At 46.3% G+C, this 26,308-nt stretch overlaps 1 protein-coding gene and 1 pseudogene across 1 annotated transcript in view; both read right to left on the bottom strand.

The window, feature by feature from the left end:
- LOC126199459 (uncharacterized) overlaps positions 1–26,308 on the bottom strand; it is a 1,573,541-nt gene that overhangs the window by 294,266 nt on the left and 1,252,967 nt on the right. The gene's annotated exons all lie outside the window — the stretch shown is intronic.
- LOC126199968 (5S ribosomal RNA) lies at positions 23,782–23,899 on the bottom strand (annotated as a pseudogene).

The raw sequence follows: 26,308 nt of genomic DNA, 5'->3' as shown, positions 1-26,308 counted from the left end.
CAATTCTGGACGTGTGGGGTGTCGCTGGAATTGCCCATGTCCGTCGGAATGCACAATGGACATGAATGGATGCAAGTGATCAGACAGGATGCTTATGTACGTGTCACCTGTCCGAGTCATATCTAGAAGTATCTGGTCCCATATCATTCCAACTGCACATGCCCCACACCATTAGAGAGCCTCTACCAGCTTCAACAGTCCTCTGTTGACATGCAGGGTCCATAGATTCATGAAGTTGTCTCCATAGCCGTACACGTCCATCCGCCCTATACAATTTGAAAGGAGATTCGTCCGACCAGGTAACGTGTTTTCACTTTATCAACAGTCCAATGTCGGTGTTGATGAGCCCAGGCGAAGCGTAGAGCTTTGTGTAGTGCAGTCATCAAGGGTACACGAGTGGACCTTCGGCTCCGAAAGCCCATACCGATGATTTTTCGTTGAATGATTGGTACACTGACGCTTGTTGATGGCCCAGCATTGAAATCTGCAGCAATTTGTGGAAGGGATGCACTTCTGTCACGCTGAATGATTCTTTCAGTCGTCGTTGGTTCCGTTCTTACAGGATCTTTTTCCGGATGCAGCGATGTCGGAGATTTGATGTTTTACTGGATTCCTGATACTCACGGTAAACTCGTGAAATGGTCGTACGGAAAAATCCCCACTTCATCGCTACCTCGGAGATACTCTGTTCCATCGCCCGTGCACCAACTATAACACCACGTTCAAATTCACTTAAATCTACCATTGTAGCAACAGTAAGCGATCTAACAGATGCGCCAGACACTTGTTGTCTTACATAGACCGCAGCGCCTGTCTGTTTACATTAGAAATGGGCAAACTTGTTCATCTTTGGGAAACGTTCATTTTTACTCGTTCACCGTTCATTTGTGCATAGTATATGGTTCTTATGAAAAACTGAAAATTAGTAGCATAGGTGACTGCAAATGGAAGACGCCAAGAGGGGACACTTCCCTCGCCCCTGGAGTACAGAGTTTTTATTCATAAAATAATTCTCACAGACTTGTAGAAGTAATTTTCGTGATTCTGCAAAACCTCTCGTTTAGCAAGCTGTAGCGTTATGTGGCTGATCGCAGTGAAATAATATAAGCTGGCGTACGAAAAGCCGACCCCGAGTACAAACTGCTCGCCAATTACGCACGATTTGTTGACCGCTACGAGCGGAATTGATAAATATGTAATAATTAGGCAGTAAAGAAATAACAAATAAGCTCATCCAAACAACAACTCCGAAACAACCGATGATGATTGGTGGGCGAAAACGAGCAGTTAAGTACTCGGGACCGATTTTTCGTGCGCCACCCTGTGCCACTGAAATAATATTGTAGAAGTTATCATATTCGCTTTACAAAATGTGACACGAGACACTCGATTACGGAGGACGGGCTTCATTCGGTTGCAAGTCGGTCTGCTTTCCATAACAATGAACATGCTGTTTTACCTTGGATCAAAAAAAGACGGAAAGCGACCACTCGTGTGTGCCGTGCCGACTTCCTTTGCATATGTAACAACAAAAAAAGCTTGCCTTTTTATAAGTATGTCTTCTGCTGTTTATTGAAACAGTGGAGTAAGCTGATATGCCCTTTTATTGCCCGAAAACATGACTGTATTACATACCACGTAATTTTTATGTAATTTACGTACTTATAAAATACATTTTAACTATCGGTCGTGGACGCTGAATAGAATACAAAAAGAACCAGAAGTCCAGAGTTGCAAAAAGGTTTGAAACAGATCTGGAACGGGCGTGCGCAGCGAACGAAACGAACAACTCGATACTGAACTAACTAGGAGCAGTCGGCAGTGGAACTGCGACGAGTGGCCACGCGAAGAAGGACGAGTCCGGCCGAGGGAGACCGAGACCGAGACAGACGGGACCGGGACCGAGGCTGGAACGAGACCGGCCGACGTGCCGTTACGGGAACGAGACCGTTCCCGTTCCCGGGAACCGTAAGTAGAAAGCCGCGACCGAAATGAACTATGAAAGACCGTTCCTTAGAATACGTTCCTCTATCCTTCCGTTCATCTTGGTGAACTGTCCATTTGGACCCGTTAGTTCTTGAACGACCCATCTCTAGTTTATATATCTCTGTATTTGAATACGCATGCCTATAACTGTTTCTTTGCGCTCTCCAGCATAAAACAGAGATTGCATCAATCTTCTTCTAAACTTGCTTGCTTCTTTCTTTGAGTAAAATAAAAAGAGAAGCACTGTATGAACACGGTGGACTCTGCGCCTTGCATCATCCGAAACAAGGCAAAAATCGCCACTAATCGGTCCACTTCACACGGGTCTAGCAAGCTACTGTGCAACGAGTGTGTTGCCTGGTTCACTGAAGGCGAACTGCTTTATGTGCGGCTGTGAGCAATGGCCTTTCGCGAAGTACCCGACTCAAAATTACCACTGCACGCAGTTCTCTTTGCAAGTTCTCTCGGAACCTGGTAGAGATGGATCTGGATTCAGTTTGTAATCGATTGTCAACTGACAGGGCGTGACACTCGTCTGCAGTCCCTGTCGGTCAGGATCTTTCTAGAACCACTATTCTTACGCCGCGTTACATGGCTGCCGGTGGTACGCCATTCCTTGGATAGCCGGTCTTTATATACCAGAAAATAGGCTAACGTTATTCACGGTGTGGTATTCTGCACGTCTAAACACGATGGATGCTCTCTACCATTCCTTCACGTCTCCACGTCGACCCGTATTACTGAGCGGATTCCATATTACCCACTGAGACGTACACACCATTTCACTGCCATGATCTACGTCAGCGACGGAGAGTCGCATGAGCGCCTGTTACAAGTTTTCACCATCTACAGTGCTTCAAAGCGGTCACTGTAGCCTTTCAGGGGGTGATTGGCAATACACTGAGGCGATAAAAGTCATGGGATACAGTCTGATATCGTGTCGGATCTCTTTAGCCCGGCGTATTGCAGCAACTCGACGTGGCATGGGTTCCACACGTTGTTGAAAGTTCCCTGCCGAAATACTGAGCCGTAATTCAGAAAGTGTTGCCAGTGGTTTTTTTTTTTTTTTTTTTTTTTTTGCGTCAAATGAACTTTCGCTTATGTCCCATATATGTTCGAGGAGAGATTCATGTCAAGCGATCTGGGTGACCAAATAATTCGCTTGACATCTTCAGAGTGTTCTTCAAACCAATCGCGAAGAGTTGTGGCCCGCTGGTATGGTGCAATGTTGTTTGGGAACTCAAAGACCATGAATGGTTGCAAACAGTCCCCAAGTAGCTGAACATATCCGTTGCCAGTGAATGATCGGTACACTCTGACCAGAGAACCCATTCTTTTCCATGTAAACACAGCCCACAACGTTACTGAGCCACCATCAACTTGCACAATGTCTCTCTGACAACTTGAGTCCATGGCTTCTTGGAGTCTGCGCCACACTAGAATCCTACCATCAGCTCCAACCAACTAAAACCGGGATTCAAAAGTGTGTGAAATCTTATGGCACTGAACTACTAAGGTCATCAGCCGCTAAGCTTACACACTACTTAACCTAAATTCTCCTAACAAGGGAACCTCCCCATCGCACCCCCCTCAGATTTAGTTATAAATTGACACAGTGGATAGGCCTTCAAAAACTGAACACAGATCAATCGAGAAAACAGGAAGAAGTTGTGTGGAACTACGAAAAAATAAGCAAAATATACAAACTGAGTAGTCCATGTGTAAGATAGGCAACAAAAAGGAAAATGTTAGCTGATGAGCACCGTGGTCTCGTGGTTAGAGTGAGCAACTGCGGAACGAAAGGTCCTTGGTTCGAGTCCTCCCTCGAGTGAAAATTTTACTTTCTTTATTTTCGCAAAGTTACGATCTGTCCGTTCATTCATTGACGTCTGTGTTCACTGTAATAAGTTTAGTGTCTGTGTTTTGCGACCGCACCGCAAAACCGTGCGATTAGTAGACGAAAGGACGTGCCTCTCCAATAGGAACCGAAAACATTTGATCGCAAGGTCATAGGTCAACCGATTCCTCCACAGGAAAACACGTCTGATATATTCTTTACGACACTGGTGACGGCATGTGCGTCACATGACAGGAATATGTTGTCGACCCACCTAACTTGCACACTTGGCGAATGGGTGAAAAGATTCTTCTACCTTGCCCGATTTAGGTTTTCTTGTGGATGTGATAATCACTCCAAAAAAAAAGTGATGAAAACATAAGAGTTTGTCACATAAACTGCATCAAATGAATGCAACAGTTTCAGAGTCGCACAGTTCTCCCTGTGCTCTTTTAAAACATATGTTTTTTACGTTTTGAAATGTTTCCGTGCGTAGACCGTCAAATTCTGTATATGTCCAAGCAAATCTGAACATGTCCTGGAATTTTGGAGAGCGAAGTTGATTATGTGTGAGTGCCTGAACTTTGATAATTATCTGAAAATAAAAAATTAAAATCTTCACCCGAGAGAAGATTTGAACCAAGGACCTGTCGTTCCACAGCTGCTCACGCTAACCACGGGACCACGGCGCTCGTAAGCCAACACTCTCCTTGATGTTGCCTACCTTGCGCATGGACTACTCAGTTTGTATATTTTGCTTATGTTTTTCATAGTTCCACACAACTTCTTCCTGTTTTCTCGATTGATCTGTGTTCAGTTTTTCCAGGCCTATCCCTGTGCCAACTTATAATTAAATCTGAGGGGGGTGCGGTGGGGAGGTTCCCTTGTAAGGACATACACACACACCCATGCCCGAGAGAGGACTCGAACCTCCGCCGGGACCAGCCGCACAATCCATGACTGCAGCGCCCTAGACCGCTCGGCTAATCCCGCGCGGCAATCGGGATTCATCTGATCAGGACATGGTTTCCCAGTCGTCTAGGTTCCAACCGATATGGTCACGAGTCCAAACGATGTCGAGCTATTAGAAAAGGTACTCGCACCTGTCGTCTCTGCCATGGTCCATTAATGCCGTATTTCACCGCACCGTTCTAACTGATGATTTAGTCGTACGTCCCACATTGATTTCAGGCAATTCTACACACACGCCGCTGCTCCGTGGTAGTGCCTGAAATGCGGTGCTCTCGGCACAGGCTTGACGCACTGAATCTCGCAATACCGAATTCCCTAACGAGTTCCGAAATGGTATGTCCCAAGTGTCTAGCTCCAGTTACTATACCGCGTTCGGCGTCTGATAACTCCCGTCGTGTGGTCACAATCATGTCGGTAACCTTTGCAAACGAATCATCAGAGAACAAATGACAGCTCCGCCAATGCACTGCCCTTTCACACCTTCTGTATGTGTTACTACTGCCATCTTTATATGTGAACATTGCTATCCTATGACTTTTAGCATCTCAATGTATGTCTGGTGAGCTTATTGAGCGAAGTGACGGCAATTTAAAAGAATTCTCCCAATACCTGTAACGTCAAGTGCCACGCAAGAAGTCTGAAGGTGGTCACTGGAAAATGGGAAAAGTGACCAGAACTACACTACTGGCCATTAAAATTTCTGCAGCAAGAAGAAATGCAGATGATAAACGGGTATTCATTGGACAAATATATTATACTAGAACTGACATATTATTACATTTTCACGCAATTTGGGTGCATAGATCCTGAGAAACCATCGCCCAGAACAAACACCTCTGGCCGTAATAACGGCCTTGATACACCTGGGCATTGAGTCAAACAGAGCTTGGATGGCGTGTACAGGTACAGCTGCCCATGCAGCTTCAACACGATACCACAGTTCATGAAGAGTAGTGACTGGCGTATTGTGACGAGCCAGTTGCTCGGCCGCCATTTCAAAGGTGAGAGGTCTGGAGAATGTGCTGTGTGCAGAAAGGCCCGTACGGGACCTGCAACATGACGGTCGTGCATTATCATGCTGAAATGTAGGGTTTCGCAGGGATCGAGTGAAGGGTAGAGCCACGGGTCGTAACACATCTGAAATGTAACGCGCACTGTTCAAAGTGCCGTCAATGCGAACAAGAGGTGACCGAGACGTGTCACCAATGGCACCCCATACCATCACGCCGGGTGATACGCCAGTTTGGCGATGACGAATACACGCTTCCAATGTGGGTACACCGCGATGTCGCAAAACACGGATGCGACTATCCTGATGCTGTAAACAGAACCTGGATTCATCCGAAAAAATGACGTTTTGCCATTCGTGCACCCAGGTTCGTCGTCGAGTACACCATCGCAGGCGCTCCTGTCTGTGATGCAGCTTCAAGGGTAACCGCAGCCGTGGTCTCCGAGGTGATAGTCCATGCTGCTGCGAACGTCGTCGAACTGTTCGTGCAGAAGGTGGTTGTCTTGGAAACGTCCCCATCTGTTGGCTCAGGGATCGAGACGAGGCTGCACGATCCGTTACAGCCATGCGGATAAGATGCCTGTCATCTCGGCTGCTAGTGATAAGAGGCCGTTGGGATCCAGCACGGCGTTCCGTATTACGCTCCTGAACCCACCGATTCCATATTCTGCTAACAGTCATTGGATCTCGACCAACGCGAGCAGCAATGTCGCGATACGATAAACCGCAATCGCTATAGGCTACAATCCTACCTTTATCAAAGTCGGAAACGTGATGGTGCGCATTTCTCCTCCTTACACGAGGCACCACAACAACGTTTCACCAGGCAACGCCGGTCAACTGCTGTTTGTGTATGAGAAATAGGTTGGAAACTTTCCTCATGTCAGCACGTTGTAGGTGTCGCCACCGGCGCTAACCTTGTGTGAATGCTCTGAAAAGCTAATCATTCGCATATCACAGCATCTTCTTCCTGTCGGTTAAATTTCACGTCTGTAGCACGTCATCTTCGTGGTGTAGCAATTTTAATGGCCAGTAATGCAGTTAGCCACTAACAAATGACATTAAAAAAAAATCTTTATTGACTGGGGAAAAAGAGAAGAAATGGTACCTGGTACGTACACAATGCTGTACCTTAAAGCAATCAGTGCGGCTTCGAAAAACAAAAATGAAACTTCATACGTTCTAGTGGCAACGCTTCAGACGGTCCGATGTTGAAACAATGGCCATCTCTACCTTAAAACAATCAGTGCGGCTTCGAAAAACAAAAATGAAACTTCATACGTTCTAGTGGCAACGCTTCAGACGGTCCGATGTTGATACAATGGCCAGCGCATCAATGGCTGGGAAAAAGAACAGCGTGGCGGCCGCGTCGTCGTGTTATCGCAGGGCGGAGGAACGCACCAGCGAGCCGGAACACACACCCCCGCGCGCCACGCAGCGGCAGCGGCTGCCCACGCGACACCTCCCACGCTTGCCGGCGGAGGGAGAACTGTCAGCGAGTGAGGTCAGGCCACGCCAGGGCACTGCGGCAGTCGTCGGCCCACTTACCACGTCCCCGGCGGCAAGCTGGCGGGCGCGGTGATGACACTGCGTTCCTGAACGTAAGATGGGTTGCAGGAAATACTGCACTTTTCCTGAGAAAGGTGACCGCAGAAAACAGTCGAGTAGTACTGAGACAATTGAATCTTGTTTTTTTTTTCCTTTATTGTATTTCGGGCTGGCAGCAGCTTATTAGGCTGCTCTGCAGCCTACAGACTTTTTAAAACGTAAGAAAGAAGATAAGAAACAATAACAGCAGGCGATAAAACGGCGACTTACATTGGAAAAATGCGCAAAATTGTGGAAAGTTAAAACATAAAACAAAGGGGTGGCAAAGCTAATAAAATACACAGGAAGCAGACAGGGAACACAGTAGACAGACAATTATAAAACATGGCGACAGTCTGGTTTCTGTTCGCAAGAAATATAAAAATCACACCCAGCGACAGCATGATGTCCGTTCGCAACACTTCGGAGAAGACACACGACACTGAACACTCACTGTAAACACTGTACTAAAATTTCGGCACAAAAATAACATACCATAGCCGAAGGCAAATGGGGGGGTGGGACCTGGGCAGATGGGGGGGGGGGGGGGACAAGGAGGGAGGAGAGGAAAAACGAAAGAGTGGGAACCGAAGCAGTGAGAGGACTCATAAGGGGGGGGGGGGGAGGGAGGGGCAGGGCAGACGCGAGAGGGAATGGGAAAAGGCAGAGGGAAATGCAAAAGGACTCGCGGGATAGAAGGGCGGCAGAGAGAGTGTAGGTGGGGAAAAAAAAGAGGATGGAAGAGGGGGGGAGGGAGCCCAGGAAAAGGACGGAGGAAAGGAGGGGGGGGGGTGAGGATCAGAATTGATAGGAGGGATAAATGCAGGGAGAGAGGGCATCATCCGTGGAATCTTGTGGTTTATAGGCGCTAAATAGAATAAAAGCGGAATGACATGCAAGAGAGAATGAAATAAAATCCAACATTTTAAAGTATTATTTATTACACATATACAGAGTGGTCCATTGATAGTGACCGCGCAAAATATCTCACGAAATAAGCATCAAACGAAAAAACTACAAGTAAAGAAGCTCGTCTAGCTTGAAGGGGGAAACTAGATAGCGCTATGGCTGTCCCGCCAGATGGCGCTGCCGTAGGTCAAACGGACAAACTGCGTTTTTTTAAAAATAGGAACCCCAATTTTTATTACATATTCGTGTAGTACGTAAAGAAATATGAATATTTTAGTTGGACCACTTTTTTCGCTTTGTGATAGATCGCACTGTATAAGTACGTAGTATCACGTAACATTCCGCCAGTGCGGACGGTATTTGCTTCGTGATACATTACCCGTGTTAAAATGGACCGTTTACCAATTGCGAAAAAGATCGATATCGTGTTGATGTATGGCTATTGTGATCAAAATGCCCAACGGGCGTGTGCAATGTATGCTGCTCGGTATCCTGGACGACATCATCCAAGTGTCCGGACCGTTCGCCGGATAGTTACGTTATTTACGGAAACAGGAAGTGTTCAGCCACATGTGAAACGTCAACCACGACCTGCAACAAATGATGATGCCCAAGTAGGTGTTTTAGCTGCTGTCGCGGCTAATCCGCACATCAGTAGCAGACAAACTGCGCGAGAATCGGGAATCTCAAAAACGTCGATGTTGAGAATGCTACATCAACATCGATTGCACCCGTACCATATTTCTATGCACCAGGAATTGCATGGTGACGGCTTTGAACGTCGTGTACAGTTCTGCCACTGGGCACGAGAGAAATTACGGGACGATGACATATTTTTTGCACGCGTTCTATTTAGCGACGAAGCGTCATTCAGCAACAGCGGTAACGTAAACCGGCATAATATGCACTATTGGGCAACGGAAAATCCACGAAGCGTCATTCACCAACAGCGGTAACGTAAACCAGCATAATATCCACTGAAACTTCCCGGCAGATTAAAACTGTGTGCCCGACCGAGACTCGAACTCGGGACCTTTGCCTTCGCGGGCAAGTGCTCGTTGTTGATCGTTGAATTTGTTCGTTGCGGACGTCACATGACATCCGGTCAAGTTCGTTTGTTGATCGTTTCACTCAGTTTTTTTATTACAGAGACCAACCCGCTCTTTGACCGAACACGCTGAGCTACCTTGCCGGCTGTTACTGAGCTACCGAAGCACGACTCACGCCCGGTCCTCACAGCCTTACTTCTGCCAGTATATCGTCTCCTACCTTCCAAACTTTACAGAAGCTCTCCTGCGAACCTTGCAGAACTAGCACTCCTGAAAGAAAGGATACTGCGGAGACATGGCTTAGCCACAGCCTAGGGGATGTTTCCAGAGTCTGCAGAGTGAAAATCTCATTCTGGATAACATGCACTATTGGACAACGGAAAATCCACGATGGCTGCGACAAGTGGAACATCAGCCACCTTGGCGGGTTAATGTATGGTGCGGCATTATGGGAGGAAGGATAAAATGGTTCAAATGGCTCTGAGCACTATGGGACTTAACATCTGAGGTCATCTGTCCCCTAGAACATCGAACTACTTGAACCTAACTAACCTAAGGACATCACGCACATCTATGCCCGAGGCAGGATTCGAATCTGCGACCGTATCGGTCGCGAGGTTCCAGGCTAGCGCCTAGAACCTCTCGGCTACACCAAGCCGGCCCTACGTTCTGTATTTTAATTGAAAAAACCTACCCGTTACCAACTGTTCGTCTAAAATTGTGAGCCATATGTTTGTGACTATTACAGCGCCGTCTATCACAAAGCGAAAAAAGTGGTCCAACTAAACATTCATATTTCTTTACCTACTACACGAATATGGAGTAAAAAATGGGGGTTCCTACTTAAAAAACGCAGTTGATATCCGTTAGACCTATGGCAGCGCCATCTAGCGGGCGAAACATAGCGCCATCTGGTTTCCCCCTTAAAGGTAGACGAGTTTCGTTATTTGTAGGTTTTTCGTTTGACGCTTATTTCGTGAGATATTTGGCCCGGTCACGATCAATGGACCACTCCGTATAAGATGGGCGTTCAATTAGTAATGCAAACATGTTTTTCTCGGCCAATTTCGGTTAAAAAATGCGGAATTTGTTGTGGAACATTCACGCTTCACGCCCTATAGTTTCGTTAAGTTCCGACAGGTGGTGGTGTTATACGTAGCCTTCAAAATGACGTCTGTGACGCAGGTATTCATTGGCGCTTGCAGAATGTCTACAGAGAGGTGGCAGTGAACAAAAGCACAGTGAGTCGTTGGGCGATGTGTCTGTCATCACCGCAACAAGGTCGCGCCAACCTGTCTCATCTCCCGCGTGCCGGCCGGCCGCACACAGCTCCGACTCCTGCACTGTTGGAACGTGCGGACCCTCCCACTCGAAGCGCTCGAGGGATCACAATTAAACACCTCGCTGCTCAGTTGTACGTCTCCGTTGATTATGGCGACACACTCGTCCTGCAGTTGAGATAATCGAAGGCGTGTGCAAGCTGGGTTTCTCGCCGCCTAACAGAAGACCATAAAAGGCAGCAGAAGACTGTTCTGAATTACTTGCGCGTTACGAGGCCGACAGTGATAATTTTTCGTCGAACATCGTCGCAGGCGATGTAACATGCGTTCATCATTTCGAACCGGAAACAAAACTGCAGTGCATTGAGTGGAGCCAGGAGACCTCCCCTCCGAAGAAAACGTTCAAAGCCGCTTCCCCAGCTGGTAAAGTCATGGCGACTGACTTCTGGAACTCTGAAGGGATTCTTCTCTGATGGCGCAATGATCAACTGGTGTATCGTGTTACCGTCAAGAAATTGAAGGAACCACTTCAGCGCGTTCGTCGGTTCAAAAATGCAAACGAACTTCTCCATGGCAACGCAAGGCCTCACACCAATCGGTGCAACGGAGAGGAACTCACTAAACTTCACTGGACTTTTCTTCCTCATCCACCCTACAGCCCATATCTCGCACCTTTCGACGTTCATCTGTTTGGCCCAAGGAAGGATGCACTCCGTGAAAGCGTACATGGGTGATGGGGAGATTACTGGCTCTGACGTCGATCAGTAGATTGGCACCAGGCGGATTTACAAATCCTCCCAATTAGACGGCATTGAACGGAGATCACGTTAAAAAAAGTAAAAACGGGATTTTGTAACCATAAGAGTGAGGAATAATACGATGTACTGGAATCCTGAATAAAATCAACCTGCTTTCAGAAAAAACTACTTATTGAGCGCATGCAAATGATTTAAAAACAATGGTAGCTACTAACTCTCACAACTTTGTCTATGTCATAATTTAACACTCGGCATTATCAGTATTATACTTAACATTACTATTGTGAGCACGGCTTCATAGGCAACGCTTATTCTAGCATGTAAATAAATATAATGGTATCCCTTTTCAGACGTTTCAGCCTACGTTCGGGCCGTGAATAGCTGCCGATTTGTTGTTGACAACAGGTACGGTCATGCCGTGAAAGTGCGTCTTTACTTAGGAGGAATGTTTCCTGCAGGCGGTTACGCCACAAGCGATCCAAGTCGACACAGCCTCAGAAAAGCAAACCAAAAGTACCCTTTGTTTAACGTAAATTTCAAATTCTGGAATTTCTTGCCGGTTTCGAGACTACAAATTTCCGTTGCACTTAATTCTCCGAAAGTTAGTCGAGAAATTACAGCATTTATATATGAGGATAAGTCAAATGAAAACCTTAAATTTGTAATAACAAATCGAAATTTCCTGCCGTTATCCTGTAAGTTGGTAAGCGTGCTACAAACATCGTGCAGAATGGCCTGTAGTTGGCAGTATAGTGCAGATGCACAAATATCTTAGCAGTATCAGTAAAGATGAAAGCCCCTCTTGCGACTTGCACCAGGGAAGAACAGCGTTCTGCTATTCGGTTTTTGCGTAGTGAAGGTGTGAAACCTATTGAAACTCATCGGTGAATGAAGATTCAGTACGGTGATGCATGTTTTTCACAGCAGCAAGTCTACGAATGGAGTAGGAAGTTCGCAAATGGTGTGACTTCAGTGGAAGATGCCCGTCGTCCAGGTCAGGCACAACGAGTTGTGACTCCACAGAACATTGCAGCAGTTGAAGCCATAGAGAAGGAAAACCGCCGAGTGACACTGAATGACACTGCAGCATGTTTACAGACTAGTCATGGGTCAGCACACCACATTGTGCATGATGTGCTCCAGTTTCGCAAAGTGTCTGCAAGATGGGTGCCACGGCAGCTGACTCCTGAAATGAGAGAACGACGTGTTGATGCTTGTGAGGAACTTCTTCGGCGCTTTGAACGAGAAGGTGATGGCTTCCTTGCAAGAATCTTTACTGGGGACGAAACCTGGGTTCACTTCCACCAACCGGAAATAAAGAGAGCGAGCAAGGAATGGCGCAATTCCTTATCACCAAAACCAAAGGAGTTTCGAACAGAACCATCAGCAGGGAAGGTTATGCTGACTCACTTCTGGGACGTAAAAGGCGTCATTTTGGAGCATTACATGCCTAGAGGGATCACTGTCACCAGTGCATCATGCACAGATCTCCTAAAAAATCATCAGCGGCCTGCAATCAAATCAAAGCGACGAGGATTGCTCTCAGCCGGTGTCCTTTTGCAACATGAAAATGCAAGGCTCCACACTGCCCGTACAACAGTTGCAACAATCACAGACCTGCATTCTGAGTGTCTTCCCCATCCACCATACTCACCAGACCTTGCCCCAGGTGATTTCCATATGTTTGGACCACTCAAAGACGCAATGGGAGGAAAGAAGTTCCGTTCTGATCATGAGTTACGCCACGCGGTGCATGAGTGGTTGCGCGGACTACCAAAAGAATTTTTTTTAAAGGAATTTATGCATTTTCTACGCGCTGGAGGACTTGCATTGAGCGTCGGGGAGATTATGTTGAAAAGTGATACAGCTTTGTACTACTTTTGTACAATAAATAATATTTTAAAAAATATTTAAGGTTTTCATTTGAATCACTCTCGTATAAGATAGTCAGAAATAATGTGAAAAGCTTGTAAGTCTTTTTCAGAGTAGGCTGTGCTGAGAAATAATTATTACGAAAAAAATCGATAGGTTGCGTTGTTTCCGAGTTATTTAACGCTGAAATTAGCCAGTCACATCAATGCGCGCACAGATTCAAGAAGCCTGCCAGATACAATTAGTGTCAGTTTGTAAGCGTATTGTCATATCGCTGGCTCGGTTGCGTAATATCTTTCGGAGCGGCTGCATTTGCAGAGTCGAGCACAGGACACGGGGCTGTTATGTCGTCTTGTGGGTAGCTCTACATGGGAAGGGCACTAATATGGAAGTTCAAGTATTGCTACAAGTGCTGTTACAGTAAAGTAATGAGATATGGAAGTGGGCTCAGAGAAAAGTTCGTAAAAAAGCAATTAAATATGAGCAGTGCCGCCGATAACCTATTTTGAGTACCCGCCCGTTGCCTGTCGTACCGTACAACATCAATCATCCGCGTCATGTTCGGCCTCCCAGAATGGAATTAATGTGCGTCAGTAAAATACACTCCTGGAAATGGAAAAAAGAACACATTGACACCGGTGTGTCAGACCCACCATACTTGCTCCGGACACTGCGAGAGGGCTGCACAAGCAATGATCACACGCACGGCACAGCGGACACACCAGGAACCGCGGTGTTGGCCGTCGAATGGCGCTAGCTGCGCAGCATTTGTGCACCGCCGCCGTCAGTGTCAGCCAGTTTGCCGTGGCATACGGAGCTCCATCGCAGTCTTTAACACTGGTAGCATGCCGCGACACCGTGGACGTGAACCGTATGTGCAGTTGACGGACTTTGAGCGAGGGCGTATAGTGGGCATGCGGGAGGCCGGGTGGACGTACCGCCGAATTGCTCAACACGTGGGGCGTGAGGTCTCCACAGTACATCGATGTTGTCGCCAGTGGTCGGCGGAAGGTGCACGTGCCCGTCGACCTGGGACCGGACCGCAGCGACACACGGATGCACGCCAAGACCGTAGGATCCTACGCAGTGCCGTAGGGGACCGCACCGCCACTTCCCAGCAAATTAGGGACACTGTTGCTCCTGGGGTATCGGCGAGGACCATTCGCAACCGTCTCCATGAAGCTGGGCTACGGTCCCGCACACCGTTAGGCCGTCTTCCGCTCACGCCCCAACATCGTGCAGCCCGCCTCCAGTGGTGTCGCGACAGGCGTGAATGGAGGGACGAATGGAGACGTGTCGTCTTCAGCGATGAGAGTCGCTTCTGCCTTGGTGCCAATGATGGTCGTATGCGTGTTTGGCGCCGTGCAGGTGAGCGCCACAATCAGGACTGCATACGACCGAGGCACACAGGGCCAACACCCGGCATCATGGTGTGGGGAGCGATCTCCTACACTGGCCGTACACCACTGGTGATCGTCGAGGGGACACTGAATAGTGCACGGTACATCCAAACCGTCATCGAACCCATCGTTCTACCATTCCTAGACCGGCAAGGGAACTTGCTGTTCCAACAGGACAATGCACGTCCGCATGTATCCCGTGCCACCCAACGTGCTCTAGAAGGTGTAAGTCAACTACCCTGGCCAGCAAGATCTCCGGATCTGTCCCGCATTGAGCATGTTTGGGACTGGATGAAACGTCGTCTCACGCGGTCTGCACGTCCAGCACGAACGCCGGTCCAACTGAGGCGCCAGGTGGAAATGGCATGGCAAGCCGTTCCACAGGACTACATCCAGCATCTCTACGATCGTCTCCATGGGAGAATAGCAGCCTGCATTGGTGCGAAAGGTGGATATACACTGTACTAGTGCCGACATTGTGCATGCTCTGTTGCCTGTGTCTATGTGCCTGTGGTTCTGTCAGTGTGATCATGTGATGTATCTGACCCCAGGAATGTGTCAATAAAGTTTCCCCTTCCTGGGACAATGAATTCACGGTGTTCTTATTTCAATTTCCAGGAGTGTAGTTACCACGAGAGTAATCAAGCGCCAGTGTCTTGTAGCGAGCGTGAGAACATGCGTTCTGTCATCGTGTTTCCGCATCATCAACAATCACCCGCGTCGTGTCGTGTTACGCGTACGCTCGTCCTAGTGATAATTGTGGACAGATAACCATCATCATTGCCTGTGTATCTAACGCCGAAGGTTCGGCCAGAGTAAAACCGTGATTTATGTATGACGACATGAAGCACAACAGTGTCAGACATTATCACCGTCAAGAATACTTTACAGTAATAAGGGAACCGTAATTAAGACCTCTCATCAAATCGGCAAGAATGTTCATGGGCATCAACACTTACAAGTGTAACCAGTGCAACCTGCAATTTTCTTATCGTCTCAGAATATAATTATTCATACCAGACGTGGAACAGTGTTGTGTTTAGTGTTGAGTGGCTCCCCTAATCGCGCTTGCATATTTATATACATAATATCAGGCTAGCCAGCAGCGGTGTGGAGCAGAAATAATATGACCAACGCGGGAGTATCAGGTTGACACGGGTACTGCAGCTAAATTTTTCACAGTTTTTCTCGGGCGAGGAACTTAATACGACACTTCATGACAGCCTCTACTTTTGAAGAACTCACTAAGGTGAGCACTTTCCATGTTAGCAGATAGGCAGAAGAAAACCGTGCCTCCACAATGTTTAGTTTCCTTAAATAATATACACGACATGTAGACAGTATACACGCAAACGACCCGATGGACAGGGTGAGCAGCACGGGAAGGTGTCGTCGTTGAGTGATACAAGGTAACATAGCCAAAATTTCTACTTGGTGGTACGGATGGTAGTTCGCTTTAAATGTAGAAAAAAGTAAGTTAATGCAGATGAGTAGGAAAAACAGTCCTCTAATGTTCGAATACTGTGTTACTAGGCTGCATCTTGACACTGTCACTTCAATTAAATATTTAAGCGCAACGTTGCAAGGCGATATGAAACGGAATGAACATGTCGGTTTGGTAGAAGGGAAGACGAACGTTGGTCTTGCTTTTAAAGGGGAGAGTTTTGGGGAAGTGTAGCTCGGCCATAAAGGAGACAGAGTGTAAAACACTTGAGTCTGATGTTGTTCCTAGCTAGACATACGTGCCAGAGGCTGGAACTTGTTTTATTTTATTTTCCGCTTGAGCAAAGCTGCTCTAAATTCTGACCATTGCTTTCTCGCAATGTAATTTTACGGTTTCTCAAAATTTCACCTTTAGTGGGTGTCGAAACTCAGGTCAATGAACCATTATTTGCAACCGGTTGGCTGTATAAATCCCACGTTGGCGTCATATTGCCACGAATTTTGCAGAATTATTTCCAAACATAAAAAGAAAAGACCAACGAAGAGCTGTACAGTATGCACAAGAAGAGGTCTTCCAAAAAAGACATCTCATTGATGTGTAGAATGTGAAGTTACTGCATGTGTAGCACCATGCTTTCAAACATTTAACAGAAAACGACCTCTAATTGTATTTATTTCTTTTTCTTTAATACATGTATTCGATCCTATTTGACTTTAGTGTTGGCCTATAAACCAACTTGAACGAAGAAACGTTTTAATGAGTGCGCAAATCACGTCGCACGACTGTGGCAGACAGCAGTAGGGGGAATTACCCACTGAGGCAGCGGAGCGCGTACGAAAAATGCCCGCCAGTACCCGGGATGCTCTCAACATTTCAAGTAATGTTGCGGCTTCCTTTGACGCGGCCACAGAATGGTGCGCCCACCGAGAACCTTGGACACGGGAGGCCTTTTTTCCTTCTAATTAAAATGCTTTAAGTTGGCATAAATAATGGGAATGTATAAAATAATAAAGGTTAAATGGAAGACAAAAGTTAAAATTCCCTTTTGGTCTTTTGTTTTCCTTTCATTTTTTCCCTTGTAGAAGATGAAATGGGAGATACGATACTGCGTGAAGAGTTTGACAGAGCACTGAAAGACCTGAGTCGAAACAAGGCCCCGGGAGTAGACAACATTCCATTGGAATTACTGACGGCCTTGGGAGAGCCAGTCCTGACAAAACTCTACCATCTGGTGAGCAAGATGTATGAAACAGGTGAAATACCCTCAGACTTCAAGAAGAATATAATAATTCCAATCCCAAAGAAAGCAGGTGTTGACAGATGTGAAAATTACCGGACAATCAGTTTAATAAGCCACAGCTGCAAAATACTAACACGAATTCTTTACAGACGAATGGAAAAACTAGTAGAAGCCGGCCTCGGGGAAGATCAGTTTGGATTCCGTAGAAATACTGGAACACGTGAGGCAATACTGACCTTACGACTTATCTTAGAAGAAAGATTAAGGAAAGGCTAACCTACGTTTCTAGCATTTGTAGACTTAGAGAAAGCTTTTGACAATGTTGACTGGAATACTCTCTTTCAAATTCTAAAGGTGGCAGGGGTAAAATACAGGGAGCGAAAGGCTATTTACAATTTGTACAGAAAGCAAATGGCAGTTATAAGAGTCGAGGGACATGAAAGGGAAGCAGCGGTTGGGAAGGGTGTAAGACAGGGTTGTAGCCTCTCCCCGATGTTATTCAATCTGTATATTGAGCAAGCAGTAAAGGAAACAAAAGAAAAATTCGGAGTAGGAATTAAAATCCATGGAGAAGAAATAAAAACTTTGAGGTTCGCCGACGACATTGTAATTCTGTCAGAGACAGCAAAGGACTTGGAAGAGCAGTTGAACGGAATGGATGGTGTTTTGAAGGGAGGGTATAAGACGAACATCAACAAAAGCAAAACGAGGATAATGGAATGTAGTCGAATTAAGTCGGGTGATGTTGAGGATATTAGATTAGGAAATGAGACACTTAAAGTAGTAAAGGAGTTTTGCTATTTGGGGAGCAAAATAACTGATGATGGTCGAAGTAGAGAGGATATAAAATGTAGACTGGCAATGGCAAGGAAAGCGTTTCTGAAGAAGAGAAATTTGTTAACATCGAGTATAGATTTAAGTGTCAGGAAGTCATTTCTGAAAGTATTTGTATGGAGTGTAGCCATGTATGGAAGTGAAACATGGACGGTAAATAGTTTGGACAAGAAGAGAATAGAAGCTTTCGAAATGTGGTGCTACAGAAGAATGCTGAAGATTAGATGGGTAGATCACATAACTAATGAGGAAGTATTGAATAGGATTGGGGAGAAGAGAAGTTTGTGGCACAACTTGACCAGAAGAAGGGATCGGTTGGTAGGACATGTTCTGAGGCATCAAGGGATCACCAGTTTATATTGGAGGGCATCGTGGAGGGTAAAAATCGTAGGGGGAGACCAAGAGATGAATACACTAAGCAGATTCAGAAGGATGTAGGTTGCAGTAGGTACTGGGAGATGAAGAAGCTTGCACAGGATAGAGTAGCATTGAGAGCTGCATCAAACCAGTCTCAGGACTGAAGACCACAACAACAACAACAACAACTGTAACATATGCTTCAGCCACTTGCCGATTGTTTCTGTATGCCCAGTGGGTGCATTTCTCTAACGAATTCACTTTCAATGTACTCTATGTATTCTTCCAGGGCAAAGTTTGAGCGTTCTGTTATGTACATTATTGTAAGGCCCACGAAGAAAACTGCTTTGAGTGTCTCAGTATCTCGGTTGCAGCAAATTTAGTAACATTTACTGCGTCGCATGATGTTTATATAACACCGATAGATGTTGCCAAAGCGTTTTTTATGCAGTTAACATTTACATAGGTATACCTTTGGAACCACTTATTGATCTTTACCATTTTTTCTTTGGTACAGACGGAAAAAAATAGCACACGTTTTGAGAGTTTTCCAATTCACTCATGTTTTATTGTTGCAACAGTGTATATGGAATACATGAAATGATTACATATAGAGATCAAGAGCATAAGCGGTTCTGAAGTACCAGTTATAAACCCATGCTGAAACATGGGCGGCAATGCCTCTAAGCACTATGGGACTTAACACCAGACGTCATCAGTCCCCTGGACTTGGAGCTACTTAAACCTAAGTAACCTAAGGACATCACACACATCCATTCCCGAGGCAGGACTGGAACCTGCGACCGTAGCAGCAGCGCGGTTCCGGACTGAAGCGCCTAGAACCGCTCGGCCACAGCGGCCGGCTGACTCTGGCATCCAGTCGACCGAACAGATGGCGAATACTGCCCAGGGATACTTTATTCCACACCCGCTCGACCTGATCAGTTAGTTCTATGAATGATTGACTAGTCGCACGAATCATTTCTCGTCCCATCACCGCGCGGGATTAGCCGAGCGGTCTAAGGCGCTGCAGTCATGGACTGTGCGGCTGATCCCAGCGGAGGTTCGACTCCTCCCTCGGGCATGGGTGTGTATCTTTGTTCTTAGGATAATTTAGGTTAAGTTGTGTGTAAGCTTAGGGACTGATGACCGTAGCAGTTAAGTCCCTTAAGATTTCACAGACATTTGAACATTCGTCCCATCATATCCCGCATGTGTTCCAATGGAGACAAGTTTGGAGATCGTGCCGGCCAGGAAAGTTACTGCACGCCTTGCAGAGCACGCTGTGTTACACGGTGTGTGTGTGTGTGTGTGTGTGTGTGTGTGTGTGTGTGTGTGTGTGTGTGTGTGTGTGTGAACGTTATCCTGTTGGAGCAACACTTCACGTTCCAGTTGCAAGAAGGGCAAAAGAACGGGTATAACAACATTCTGCAATGAGCAAACGCCCATCACTAGCGTGCATGCAGAATCTGCTTCCACCACTGAAGACCACAGCGCGCCATCCCATCTTCCAAGAGATCCTCTGACACCACCAGCAGTGGCGTGAATGGAAGACGGGCTAGGTGTAAGTGCTCCTACCACCATTGCTAATAACCGTTTCGCAGCAGTTCGTGTTAACACATCCGGGCTCACAAGCCTTCTTCCCCGTGCTGTGGTAGCTGTACGATCTGCCACTGCTGGCCTCACAACACTACGATCCTGGCGGCCATCTACGCTGCGTGGACGTCCAGAACCTCGTCTACCGGTGTCAGAATGTTTCAAAAAGAGTAATTTCTTTGGTTTGATAGTTTCTCTTGCGTGTTTGTAGAGCACACACTGTGAAAGATTTCTATGAAACCCAGTTGCAACAATGGTTCCTACACTACTGGCCATTAAAACTGCTACACCACGAAGATGACATGCTACAGACGCGAAATTCAACCGAGAGGAAGAAGATGCTGTGATACGCAAATGATTAGCTTTTCAGAGCATTCACACAACGTTGGCGCCGGTGGCGACACCTACAAAGTGCTGACATCAGGAAAGTTTCCAACCGATTTCTCATACACAAACAGCAGTTGACCGGCGTTGCCTGGTGAGACATTGTAGTGATGCCTCGTGTAAGGAGGAGAAATGCGTACCATCACGTTCCCGAGTTTGACAAAGGTCGGATTGTAGCCTATCGCGATTGCGGTTTATCGTATCGCGACATTGCTCCACCCGTTGGTCGACATCCAATCACTGTTAGCAGAATATGCAATCGGTGGGTTCACGAGGGTAATACGGAACGCCGTGCTGGATCCCAACGGCCTCGTATCACTAGCAGTCGAGATGACAGGCATCTTATCCGCATGGCTGTAACGGATCGTGCAGCCACGTCTCGATCCCTGAGTCAACAGATGGGGACGTTTGCAAGACAACAACCATCTACACGAACAGTTCGACGACGTTTGCAGCAACTTGGGCAATCAGCTCTGAGACCATGGCTGCGGTTACCCTTGATGCTGCATCACAGACAGGAGCGCCTTCGATGGTTTACCCAACGACGAACCTGGGTGCTCGAATGGAAAAACGTCATTTTTTCGGATGAATCCAGGTCCTGTTTACAGCATCATGATGGTCGCATCTGTGTTTTGGCGACATCGCGGTGAACGCGTGGAAGCGTGTATTAGTCATCGCCATACTGGTGTATCACCCGGCGTGATGGTATGGGATGCCATTGGTTACACGTCTCGGTCACCTCTTGTTCGCATTGACGGCACTTTGAACAATGGACGTTACATTTCAGATATGTTACGACCCGTGGCTCTATCCTTCATTCGATTCCTGCGAAACCCTACATATCAACAGCATAATGTACGACCGCATGTTGCAGGTCCTGTACTGGTCTTTCTGGATACAGAAAACGTTCGACTGCTGCCCTGGCCAGCACATTCTCCAGATCTCTCACCGCTTGAAAACGTCTGGTCAATGGTGGCCGGGCAACTGGCTCGTCACAATACGCTATTCACTACTCTTTCATGAACTGTGGTATCGTGTTGAAGCTGCATGGGCAGCTGTACCTGTACACGGCATCCAAGCTCTGTTTGACTCAATGCCCAGGCGCATCAAGGCCGTTATTACGGCCAGAGGTGGGTGTTCTGGGTACTGATTTCTCAGGATGTGTGCACCCAAATTGCGTGAAAATGTAATCAAAAAAATGGCTCTGAGCACTATGGGACTCAACTGTTGTGGTCATAAGTCCCCTAGAACTTAGAACTACTTAAACCTAACTAACCTAAGGACATCACACACAGCCATGCCCGAGGCAGGATTCGAACCTGCGACCGTAGCGGTCGTGCGGTTCCAGACTGTAGCGCCTTTAACCGCTCGGCCAAAAATGTAATCACATGTCAGTTCTAGTATAATATATTTGTCCAATGAATACTCGTTTATCATTTGCATTTCTTCTTGGTGTAGCAATTTCAATGGCCAGTAGTGTATATTATGCACATATAATGCTGGAATACTGTGGACGTTCGTTGTATTGGGGGCTGAGGAAGACACTACTAAGGTTTTGAAACTAGTGGCCTAAATAAACTGTTCAAAAATAACGGCCGATGCTATATATTTCTACCTACAACGCTGGCACTGGTTGGTCATTTCCCTGCACATGCTTATTTCAGAGTTACTAGGTCTGCAGTCTACAACAGATATGGAAACCTATGTACATGAATGTGCACTTTTATAACAGAGATACCGGTGGAAACCGCGTCGTGATCTGAGCTTGGTGTCACGAGGCAGTTTTATTTTGATTCACTTGATAATCAGAATTGACGGTAGATATCAGCGGCCACAAGAAGACATTGTCGTGCAGTAGAGAGAATGGGAGTTCTGAGTGCGCCGTCAGGTAGCTTAGAGGGCTGGCGTAAGAATATCAGCAGGTGCAAAAATAAAAATACAGCGTAGTTTGCAGAGAGGAAGACCCCTTCAGCTACAAGCAGATAGGACGATCGAAGGCAGCTTCTCATCCAGACAGTTGCCACTGCAACTTCTGTAAAGGCTCTTGTCCCTTTTCAGCAACCACACGTCAGACCCGTCTCTTCGCGGGTAACCCTCCGATGTGGTTGGACCCAAGATACGGCCATCGACCTTAAATCCTTTAACCAGACAGTGGCGTGGCCTGGAATTCTGTGTGGGTTTTTTTGTGGTTTTTTTTTTACACTATGGTACTTAACATCTATGGTCATCAGTCCCCTAGAACTTTACTTAAACCTAACTAGCCTAAGGACATCACACAACACCCAGTCATCACGAGGCAGAGAAAATCCCTGACCCCGCCGGGAATCGAACCCGGGAACCCGGGCGTGGGAAGCGAGAACGCTACCGCACGACCACGAGCTGCGGACGCCTGGAATTCTACCGGTAGTGGTGTGTGAGGTGTAGAACACCGCATCTATTTGCTTATACATTTGGAATATTTTAACATTTAAATTAGCGGTCTAATCAACTATAAGTTATTACTATGGATTAATATTATTGCATAGTTTTAATAAAAGGTGACAATAATAAAATGGAATGTTATTTATCAGTTATTAGTCAAGTCATAACCTACTAATTTCTCATCGAATGTAACATATTTACTGACACAGGAAAGTTTCTTACATTTAGAAACTGGTCAATAACGTCTCTAATTGGAGCCAATGAGTTTACTTCCTTCCTTCCTGGCTGCTTGATTATGTTGGTCATCAAAACGACGGCAGCTCAGAGTAATCTGAATCTTTGGCGGGACGTAGTAGCCCAAAAAAATCTTTATCACAGTTCCATCAGATGCCCAAATTCTTTAAGATTCAGTCTACTTGACCTGTAGGTTCCTGATAAATATAAGAGCCAACTGTCATAATTTCGTGCTTAGTTATAGGTTTTAGTAGGTTTTCTTGTAAATGCCTCTCTTCCCTCTAAACCGTTATTTACAAACAAAATTTTTTTTTCAATAATATCAGAAAATATAGAGAGACTGAAACACTCTCATGGTGGAGACCACTGTTTTGCATCACCAACGACGTATGTAAGAAGGTAATAATATCGTGCAACAGTGTTCTTACATTAGCACTTCGTCTTCAGGCCACGAGTGGCCTACCGGGACCGTCCGACCGCCGTGTCATCCTCGGTGGAGGATGCGGATAGGAGGGGCGTGGGGTCGTAAGATGGTATTCTTGAGCGAAGCCACTACTATTCGGTCGGGTAGCTCCTCAGTTGGCATCACGAGGCTCAGTGCACCCCGAAAAATGACAACAGCGCGTGGCAGCCTGGATGGTCACCCATCCAAGCGCCGACCACGCCCGACAGCGCTTAGCTTCGGTGATCTCACGGGAACCGGTGTATCCACTGCGGCAAGGCCGTTGTTCTTACATTACCTCGTCGAAATTCAGTAGCTACTTTGATTTTTTTCTTCTTATGGGACGATAATGGCGTGTTGGGGTTTCACAAACCATGGCTTGCTCAAACTTGTTTCAGCGGCATTTTACGAAGTCCTATTCTCAATTAAAATTACAAGAACTCACTTCTACCACTCTATCTGTAACCAGTGAGACATGCCATCCAGCAATTAACTACAGAAAATCGTCATAAGCGGTATACCACATCCCTACACACCACTGCTGGGTTAAGCATGAAAAAATGTAAGGGGGTTAGGTCGTAAAAGAAGACAGCTGCGATGCGTTGCTGGCCGCACGAAGCCGCCGGCGGGCTGTTGGGCCGTGCTGGGTGTTGGTCCTGCAGTGACGCAAGCAGACGGCCGCTAATTGACGGCTGGTGGCTGGTGGCCACCCTCGGCTTCACCGGCCGTCATTAGGCTGGCATTACCGGATCAATCAGCGGCCGACACGGCGGCCTGTTTACGAAGCGCAAACCCAATCGGCAACCCGCAGCGCCGTCACGGGAGATGCAATCCTACACAGCGCAACCACCCACATCTCCTCCGAAAACAAGCACGTCCCCCAAAATCGCTGTTTTCAGCTGCTTTTTCATACTAATTTACTGAAAAAGTAATGACACACTGCACAAATTTGCATTATTACAATGCAGAGCGGAGCGTTACCGGTGGACCACGCAAGATGTGACAAACACTTTTTTGCAGAGCGCAGTACAAAATGAATGCAGTAATTACCGACACAGGGGTAAAATACAGGGAGCGAAAGGATATTTACAATTTGTACAGAAACCAGATGGCAGTTATAAGAGTCGAGGGACATGAAAGGGAAGCAGTGGTGGGGAAGGGAGTGAGACAGGGTTGTAGCCTCTCCCCGATGTTATTTAATCTGTATATTGAGCAAGCAGTAAAGGAACCAAAAGAAAAATTCGGAGTAGGAATTAAAATCCATGGAGAAGAAATAAAAACTTTGAGGTTCGCTAATGACAGTGTAATTCTGTCAGAGACAGCAAAGGACCTGGAAGGGCAGTTGAACGGAATGGACAGGGTCTTGAAAGGAGGATATAAGATGAACATCAACAAAAGAAAACTAGGTTAGTGGAATGTAATCTAATTAAATTAGGTGATTCTGAGGGAATTAAATTAGGAAATGAGACACCTAAAGTAGTAGATGAGTTCTTCAAATTGGGGAGCAAAATAACTGATGATTGTCGAAGTAGGGAGGACATAAAATGTAGACTAGCAAAGGCGTTTCTGAAAGAGAGAAATTTGTTAACATCGAGTATAGGTTTGTATCTGGAAGTCTCTTTTAAAAGTATATGTAATGAGTGTAGCCGTGTATGGATGTAAAACATGGACGATAAATAGTTTAGACAAGAAGAGAATAGAAGCTTTCAAAATGTAGTGCTACAGAAGAATGCTGAAGTTTAGAAGGGTAGATCACGTAACTAATTAGGAGGTACTGTACAGAACTGGGGAGAAGAGAAATTTGTGGCACGACTAGAAGAAGGGATCGGTTGGTAGGACATGTTCTGAGGCATCAAGGGATCACCAATTTAGTATTGGCGGGCACCGCGGAGGATAAAAATCATAGAGGGAGACTAAGAGATGAAGACACTATACGGATTCAGAAGGATGTAGGTTGCAGTAGGTACGGGGAGATGAAGAAGCTCGCACAGGATAGAGTAGCATGGAGAGCTGCATGAATCCAGTCTCTGGACTGAAGACCACAACAACAATAACATAACTATTTAACGCACAGCGATACGTCGAAAAGAATTACAGAGAATGCAAAATAAAGGCCAAGAATTTTTTTAGATACTTCATACGTGTTCAGCGAGCTGAATCCAGAAAGTAAGACTTTTGAAATAAAAAAAATAACAATAGCGTAAAACAAAACTGTATTTTATGCAGTTTAAATCTACACTTTGGACTTAGTTTTCTACATAACCGCCATTGCAATTGAGGCACTAATCATACAGTGGCATAAGTTTTTCAGTGCTGTCCTGCACAAATCTGCCGCCTGCGATTGCAGATTGCAGCCATTGGTTTACAGCGGTAGGCAGTTCGGCATCAGTATCAAAACGTTGTGCATTCAGCCGTGTCGCCATTCCTGGGAAGAGCGGTAGTCGCTCGGTGCCAAATCCGCTTGTATGGTCTATGGTCAAACCCCGTAGGAGCTCTCGCGAGCAATCGGCCGTGTGTAAATGTGCGTTGTCGTGAAGATACAAAACTTTTGCGCTAAGTTTTCCCCAACGCATGTTCTGTAACGCCCGCTTTAGCTTTGTAGGTGTTTCATTAAGCCTCTCTGCACTGGTTGTTGCGCCACGTACAAGGAAATCGACGACAATCACGGGAGCCCAAAAATGCAGTAGCCATCATCTT

The sequence above is a fragment of the Schistocerca nitens genome, chromosome 8, assembly GCF_023898315.1.
Source record: "Schistocerca nitens isolate TAMUIC-IGC-003100 chromosome 8, iqSchNite1.1, whole genome shotgun sequence".
Lineage (NCBI taxonomy): Eukaryota > Metazoa > Arthropoda > Insecta > Orthoptera > Acrididae > Schistocerca > Schistocerca nitens.
This window is presented reverse-complemented; position numbering and strand designations above follow the sequence as displayed.